A 9,244-nucleotide genomic window follows, 5' to 3' on the forward strand; every position below is an offset into this window, starting at 1 on the left:
CACAGGAGATGTTCAGATCATAGAAAGTGACAGTGTCAGTCCTCTATTACTTAAGTCGGCATTGTGCCTTTTGTATTAAATTCGGATGCAATTCCTGTGTTTCATCGTCAATAAGAAGGGCCAAGGGATACAGTAAACCTGAAGTTAAGCATCAGAATCTATAACTGGACTCACAGGAGAGGTTCAAATCGTAGAGAGTTAGAGTGTCAGTCCTCTTTTACTTAAGTGGGCATAGTGCCTTTAGAATTTAATTCCGATGCAATTTCTATGTTTCATCGTCAATAAGAAGGTGCAGGTTATACCGTAAACCTGAAGTGAAGCATCGGAACCTAAGACTGGACTCACAGGAGAGGTTCAAATCATAGAAAGACAGAGTGTCAGTATTCTTTTACTTATGTCGGCATTTTGCCTTTTGTATTAATTTCGGATGCAATTTCTGTGTTTCATCGACAATAAGAAGGTCCGAGGGATACAGTAAAACAGAAGTGAAACATCGGAATCTAAAACTGGACTCACAGGAGAGGTTCAAATCATAGAAATTTAGAGTGTCAGTACTCTCGTACTTAAGTCGGCATTGTGCCTTTTGAATTTAATTCCGATGCAATTTCTGTGTTTCATCGTCAATAAGAAGGTCCAAGGGATACAGTAAACCTGAAGTGAAGCATCGGAATCTAAAACTGGACTCACAGGAGAGTTTCAAATCATAGAAAGTTAGAGTGTCAGTCCTCTTGTACTTAAGTCGGCATTGTGCCTTTAGTATTAAATTCGGATGCAATTTCTGTGTTTCATCGTCAATAAAAATGTCCAAGGGATACAGTAAACCTGAAGTGAAGCATCGGAATCTAAAACTGGACACACAGGAGAGGTTCAAATCATAGAAAGTTAGAGTGTCAGTCCTCTTGTACTTAAGTCGGCAATGTGCCTTTTGTATTATATTCGGATGCAAACTCTGTGTTTCATCGTCAATAAATAGGTCCAAGGATTACAGTAAACCTGAAGTGAAGCATCGGAATCTAAAACTGGACTCACAGGAGAGGTTCAAATCATAGAAAATGAAAGTGTCAGTTCTCTTCCACGTAAGTCGGCATTGTGCCTTTTGTATTAAATTCCGATGCAATCACTGTGTTTCATCGTCAATAAGAAGGTCCAAGGGATACAGTAAACCTGAAGTGAAGCATCGGAATCTAAAACTGGACTCACAGGAGAGGTCGAAATCATACAAATAGAGAGTGTCAGTCCTCTTGTACTTAAGTCGGCATTGTGCATTTTGTTTTAAACTCCAATGCAATTTCTGTATTTCGTCGTCAATAAGAAGGTGCAGGGTATACAGTAAACCTGAAGTGAAGCATCGGAATCTAAATCTGGACTCACAGGAGAGGTTCAAATCATAGAAAGAGAGAGTGACAGTCCTCGTTTACTTAAGTCGGCATGGTGCCATTTGTATTATATCCGGATGAAATTTCTGTATTTTGTCGTCAATAAGAAGGTGCAAGGTATACTGTAAACCTGAAGTGAAGCATCGGAATCAAAAACAGGAGTTACAGGAGAGGTTCAAATCTGTGAGTGTTAGAGTCTCAGTCCTCTTTTACTTAAGTCGGTTTTGTGCCTTTTGTATTAAATTCCGATGCAATTTCTGTATTTCATCATCTATAAGAAGGTGCAAGGTATACAGTAAACCTGAAGTGAAGCATCGGAATCTAAAACTGGACTCACAGGAGAGGTGCAAATCATAGAAAGTGAGAGTGTCAGTCCTCTTGTACTTAAGTTGGCATTGTTCCTTTTGTATTAAATTTCGATGCAATTTCTGTGTTTCATCGTCAATAAGAAGGTCCAAGGGATACGGTAAACCTGAAGTTAAGCATCGGAATGTAAAATTGGACTCACAGGTGTGGTTCTAATCGTAGAGAGTTAGAGTGTCAGTCCTCTTGTACTTATGTCGGCATAGTGCCTTTAGAATTTAATTCCGATGCAATTTCTGTGTTTCATCGTCAATAAGAAGGTGCAAGGTATACAGTAAACCTGAAGTGAAGCTTTGGAATCTAAAACTGGACTCACAGGAGAGGTTCAAATCACAGAAAGTGAGAGTGTCAGTCCTCTTGTACGTAAGTCGGCATTGTGCCTTTAGTATTAAATTCGGATCCAATTTCTGTGTTTCATCGTCAATAAAAATGTCCAAGGGATACAGTAAACCTGAAGTGAAGCATCGGAATCTAAAACTGGACACACTGGAGAGGTTCAAATCATAGAAAGTTAGAGTGTCAGTCCTCTTGTACTTAAGTCGGCAATGTGCCTTTTGTATTATATTCGGATGCAAACTCTGTGTTTCATCGTCAATAAGAAGGTCCAAGGATTACAGTAAACCTGAAGTGAAGCATCGGAATCTAAAACTGGACTCACAGGAGAGGTTCAAATCATAGAAAATGAAAGTGTCAGTTCTCTTCCACTTAAGTCGGCATTGTGCCTTTTGTATTAAATTCCGATGCAATCACTGTGTTTCATCGTCAATAAGAAGGTCCAAGGGATACAGTAAACCTGAAGAGAAGCATCGGAATCTAAATCTGGACTCACAGGAGAGGTTCAAATCATAGATAGAGAGAGTGTCAGTCCTCTTGTACTTAAGTTGGCATTGTGCATTTTGTTTTAAACTCCAATGCAATTTCTGTATTTCGTCGTCAATAAGAAGGTGCAAGGTATACTGTAAACCTGAAGTGAAGCATCGGAATCAAAAACAGGAGTTACAGGAGAGGTTCAAATCTGAGAGTGTTAGAGTCTCAGTCCTCTTTTACTTAAGTCGGTTTTGTGCCTTTTGTATTAAATTCCGATGCAATTTCTGTATTTCATCATCTATAAGAAGGTGCAAGGTATACAGTAAACCTGAAGTGAAGCATCGGAATCTAAAACTGGACTCACAGGAGAGGTTCAAATCTTAGAAAGGGAGAGTGTCCGTCCTCTTGTACTTGAGTCGACATAGTTCCTTTTGTATTAAATTCCGATGCAATTTCTGTGTTTCGTCGTCAATAAGAAGGTGCAAGGTATACAGTAAACATGAAGTGAAGCATCGGAATCTAAAACTGGACTCACTGGAGAGGTTCAAATCATAGAGAGTTAGAGTGTCAGTCCTCTTGTACTTAAGTCGGCATTGTGCATTTTGAATTTAATTCCGATGCAATTAGAGTATTACATCGTCAATAAGAAGGTCCAAGGGAGACAGTAAACCAGAAGTGAAGCATCAGAATCTAAAACTGGACTCACAGGAGAGGTGCAAATCATAGAAAGTTAGTGTGTCAGTATTCCTATACTTAAGTCGGCGTTGTGCCTTTTGAATTTAATTCCGGTGCAATTTCTGTGTTTCATCGTCAATAAGAAGGTCCAAGGGATACAGTAAGCCAGAAGTGAAGCATCGGAATCTAAAACTGGACTCACAGGAGAGGTGCAAATCATAGAAAGTGAGAGTGTCAGTCCTCTTGTACTTAAGTTGGCATTGTTCCTTTTGTATTAAATTTCGATGCAATGTCTGTCTTTCATCGTCAATAAGAAGGTGAAGGGTATACAGTAAACCTGAAGTGAAGCATCAGAATCTAAATCTGGACTCACAGGAGAGGTGTAAATCATAGAAATTGAGAGTGTCAGTCCTCTTGTACTTAAGTTGGCATTGTGCCTTTTGTATTACATTCGGATGCAATTTCTGTATTTCATCGTCAATAAGAAGGCCCAAGGGATACAGTAAACCAGAAGTGAAGCATCAGAAAATATAACTGGACTCACAGGAGATGTTCAAGTCATAGAAGGTGACAGTGTCAGTCCTCTATTACTTAAGCCGGCATTGTGCCTTTTGTATTAAATTCGGATGCAATTTCTGTGTTTCATCGTCAATAAGAAGGTCCAAGGGATACAGTAAACCTGAAGTTAGAATCGGAATCTAAAACTGGACTCAAAGGAGAGGTTCAAATCATAGAAAGTTAGAGTGTCAGTCGTCTTCTACTTAAGTCGGCATTGTGCCTTTTGAATTTAATTCCGATGCAATTTCTGTGTTTCATCGTCAATAAGAAGGTGGAAGTTATACCGTAAACCTGAAATGAAGCATCGGAATCTGAAGCTGGACTCACAGGAGAGGTTCAAATCATAGAAAGTTAGAGTGTCAGTCCTCTTGTACTTATGTCGGCAATGTGCCTTTTGTATTATATTCGGATGCAAACTCTGTGTTTCATCGTCAATAAGAAGGTCCAAGGATTACAGTAAACCTGAAGTGAAGCATCGGAATCTAAAACTGGACTCACAGGAGAGGTTCAAATCATAGAAAATGAAAGTGTCAGTTCTCTTCCACTTAAGTCGGCAAATTGCCTTTTGTATTAAATTCCGATGCAATCACTGTGTTTCATCGTCAATAAGAAGGTCCAAGGGATACAGTAAACCTGAAGTGAAGCATCGGAATCTAAATCTGGACTCACAGGAGAGGTTCAAATCATAGATAGAGAGAGTGTCAGTCCTCTTGTACTTAAGTCGGCATTGTGCATTTTGTTTTAAACTCCAATGCAATTTCTGTATTTCGTCGTCAATAAGAAGGTGCAAGGTATACTGTAAACCTGAAGTGAAGCATCGGAATCAAAAACAGGAGTTACAGGAGAGGTTCAAATCTGAGAGTGTTAGAGTCTCAGTCCTCCTTTACTTAAGTCGGTTTTGTGCCTTTTGTATTAAATTCCGATGCAATTTCTGTATTTCATCATCTATAAGAAGGTGGAAGGTATACAGTAAACCTGAAGTGAAGCATCGGAATCTAAAACTGGACTCACAGGGGAGGTTCAAATCTTAGAAAGGGAGAGTGTCCGTCCTCTTGTACTTGAGTCGACATAGTTCCTTTTGTATTAAATTCCGATGCAATTTCTGTGTTTCGTCGTCAATAACAAGGTGCAAGGTATAAAGTAAACCTGAAGTGAAGCATCGGAATCTAAAACTGGACTCACTGGAGAGGTTCAAATCATAGAGAGTTAGAGTGTCAGTCCTCTTGTACTTAAGTCGGCATTGTGCATTTTGAATTTAATTCCGATGCAATTAGAGTATTACATCGTCAATAAGAAGGTCCAAGGGAGACAGTAAACCAGAAGTGAAGCATCAGAATCTAAAACTGGACTCACAGGAGAGGTGCAAATCATAGAAAGTTAGTGTGTCAGTATTCCTATACTTAAGTCGGCGTTGTGCCTTTTGAATTTAATTCCGGAGCAATTTCTGTGTTTCATCGTCAATAAGAAGGTCCAAGGGATACAGTAAGCCAGAAGTGAAGCATCGGAATCTAAAACTGGACTCACAGGAGAGGTGCAAATCATAGAAAGTGAGAGTGTCAGTCCTCTTGTACTTAAGTTGGCATTGTTCCTTTTGTATTAAATTTCGATGCAATTTCTGTATTTCATCGTCAATAAGAAGGTGAAGGGTATACAGTAAACCTGAAGTGAAGCATCAGAATCTAAATCTGGACTCACAGGAGAGGTGCAAATCATAGAAAGTGAGAGTGTCAGTCCTCTTGTACTTAAGTTGGCATTGTGCCTTTTGTATTACATTCGGATGCAATTTCTGTATTTCATCGTCAATAAGAAGGCCCAAGGGATACAGTAAACCAGAAGTGAAGCATCAGAAAATATAACTGGACTCACAGGAGATGTCAAGTCATAGAAGGTGACAGTGTCAGTCCTCTATTACTTAAGCCGGCATTGTGCCTTTTGTATTAAATTCGGATGCAATTTCTGTGTTTCATCGTCAATAAGAAGGTCCAAGGGATACAGTAAACCTGAAGTTAGAATCGGAATCTAAAACTGGACTCAAAGGAAAGGTTCAAATCATAGAAAGTTAGAGTGTCAGTCGTCTTCTACTTAAGTTGGCATTGTGCCTTTTGAATTTAATTCCGATGCAATTTCTGTGTTTCATCGTCAATAAGAAGGTGGAAGTTATACCGTAAACCTGAAATGAAGCATCGGAATCTAAAGCTGATCTCACAGGAGAGGTTCAAATCATAGAAAGTTAGAGTGTCAGTACTCTTGTACTTAAGTCGGCAATGTGCCTTTTGAATTTAATTCCGATGCAATTTCTGTGTTTTATCGTCAATAAGAAGGTCCAAGGGATACAGTAAACCTTAAGTGAAGCTTCGGAATCTAAAGCTGGACTCACAGGAGAGGTTCAAATCATAGAAAGTTAGAGTGTCAGTCGCCTTCTACTTAAGGTGGCATTGTGCCTTTTGAATTTAATTCCGTTGCAATTTCTGTGTTTCATCGTCAATATGACGGTGCAAGGTATACAACAAACCTGAAGTGAAGCATCGGAATCTAAAACTGGACTCACAGGAGAGGGTCAAATCAAAGAAAGTGAGAGTGTCAGTCCTCTTGTACTTAAGTCGGATTTGTGCCTTTAGTATTAAATTCGGATGCAATTTCAGTGTTTCATCGTCAATAAAAAGGTCCAAGGGATACAGTAAACCGGAAGTGAAGCATCGGAATCTAAAACTGGACACAAAGGAGAGGTTCAAATCATAGAAAGTTACAGTGTCAGTCCTCTTGTACTTAAGTCGGCATGTGCCTTTTGTATTATATTCGGATGCAAACTCTGTGTTTCATCGTCAATAAGAAGGTCCTAGGGATACAGAAAACCTGAAGTGAAGCATCGGAATCTAAAACTGGACTCACAGGAGAGGTTCAAATCATAGAAAGTGAGGGTGTCAGTCCTCTTTTACTTAAGTCGGCATTTTGCCTTTTGTATTAAATTCCGATGCAATTTCTGTCTTTTATCATCTATAAGAAGGTGCAAGGTATACAGAAAACCAGAAGTGAAGCATGGAATCTAAAACTGGACTCACAGGAGAGGTTCAAATCATACAAAGAGAGAGTGTCAGTCCTCGTATACCTAAGCCAGCATTGTGCCTTTTGTATTAATTTCCGATGCAATTTCTGTGTTTCATCGTCAATAAAAAGGTCCAAGGGATACAGTAAACCTGAAGTGAAGCATTGGAATCTAAAACTGGGCTCACAGGAGAGAATCAAATCATAGAGTGTTAGAGTGCCAGTCCTCTTGTACTTAAGTCGGCATTGTGCCGTTTGAATTTAATTCCGATGCCATTTCTGTGTTTCATCGTCAATAAGAAGGTCCAAGCCATACAATTAACCTGAAGTGAAGCATCGGAATCTACAACTGGACTCACAGGAGAGGTTAAAATCATAGAAAGTGAGAGTGTGAGTCCTTTTTTACTTAAGTCGGCATTGTGCCTTTTGAATTAAATTCCGATGCAATTTCTGTGTTTCATCGTCAATAAGAAGGCCAAGGTATACAGATAACCTGAAGTGAAGCAACGGAACCTAAAACTGGACTCACAGGAGAGGTCCAAATCATAGAAAGTTAGTGTGTCAGTCCTCCCTGTACTTAAGTCGGCATTGTGAATTTTCATTTTAATTCCGATGCAATTTCTGCGTTTCATCGTCAAGAAGAAGGACCAAGGGATACAGTAAACCTGAATTGAAACATCGGAATCTAAAACTGGACTCACAGGAAAGGTTCAAATCATAGAATTTTAGAGTGCCAGTCGTCTTGTATTTAAGTCGGCATTATGCCTTTTGAATTTAATTCCGATGCTATTTCTGTGTTTCATCGTCAATAAGAAGGTCCAAGGAATACAGTAAACCTGAAGTGAAGCATCGGAATCTAAAACTGGACTCACAGGAGAGGTTCAAATCATAGAAAGAGAGAGTATCAGTCCTCTTTTACTTATGTCGGCATCGTGTCTTTTGTATTAAATTCGGATGCAATTTCTGTGTTTCATCGTCAATAAGAAGGTCCAAGAGATACAGTAAACCTGACGTGAAGCATCGGAATCTAAAACTGGACTCACAGGAGAGGTGCAAATCATAGAAAGTGAGAGTGTCAGTCCTCTTGTACTTAAGTTGGCATTGTGTCTTTTGTATTACATTCGGATGCAATTTCTGTATTTCATCGTCAATAAGAAGGCCCAAGGGATACAGTAAACCAGAAGTGAAGCATCAGAAAATATAACTGGACTCACAGGAGATGTTCAAGTCATAGAAGGTGACAGTGTCAGTCCTCTATTACTTAAGCCGGCATTGTGCCTTTTGTATTAAATTCGGATGCAATTTCTGTGTTTCATCGTCAATAAGAAGGTCCAAGGGATACAGTAAACCTGAAGTTAGAATCGGAATCTAAAACTGGACTCAAAGGAGAGGTTCAAATCATAGAAAGTTAGAGTGTCAGTCGTCTTCTACTTAAGTCGGCATTGTGCCTTTTGAATTTAATTCCGATGCAATTTCTGTGTTTCATCGTCAATAAGAAGGTGGAAGTTATACCGTAAACCTGAAATGAAGCATCGGAATCTAAAGCTGGACTCACAGGAGAGGTTCAAATCATAGCAAGTTAGAGTGTCAGTACTCTTGTACTTAAGTCGGCAATGTGCCTTTTGAATTTAATTCCGATGCAATTTCTGTGTTTCATCGTCAATAAGAAGGTCCAAGGGATACAGTAAACCTTAAGTGAAGCTTCGGAATCTAAAGATGGACTGACAGGAGAGGTTCAAATCATAGAAAGTTAGAGTGTCAGTCGCCTTCTACTTAAGGTGGCATTGTGCCTTTTGAATTTAATTCCGATGCAATTTCTGTGTTTCATCGTCAATATGACGGTGCAAGGTATACAACAAACCTGAAGTGAAGCATCGGAATCTAAAACTGGACTCACAGGAGAGGGTCAAATCAAAGAAAGTGAGAGTGTCAGTCCTCTTGTACTTAAGTCGGATTTGTGCCTTTAGTATTAAATTCGGATGCAATTTCAGTGTTTCGCCGTCAATAAAAAGGTCCAAGGGATACAGTAAACCGGAAGTGAAGCATCGGAATCTAAAACTGGACACAAAGGAGAGGTTCAAATCATAGAAAGTTAGAGTGTCAGTCCTCTTGTACTTAAGTCGGCATGTGCCTTTTGTATTATATTCGGATGCAAACTCTGTGTTTCATCGTCAATAAGAAGGTCCTAGGGATACAGAAAACCTGAAGTGAAGCATCGGAATCTAAAACTGGACTCACAGGAGAGGTTCAAATCATAGAAAGTGAGGGTGTCAGTCCTCTTTTACTTAAGTCGGCATTTTGCCTTTTGTATTAAATTCCGATGCAATTTCTGTGTTTTATCATCTATAAGAAGGTGCAAGGTATACAGAAAACCAGAAGTGAAGCATGGAATCTAAAACTGGACTCACAGGAGAGGTTCAAAT

This window comes from Schistocerca piceifrons, chromosome X (assembly GCF_021461385.2).
Source record: "Schistocerca piceifrons isolate TAMUIC-IGC-003096 chromosome X, iqSchPice1.1, whole genome shotgun sequence".
NCBI classification, from domain to species: domain Eukaryota; kingdom Metazoa; phylum Arthropoda; class Insecta; order Orthoptera; family Acrididae; genus Schistocerca; species Schistocerca piceifrons.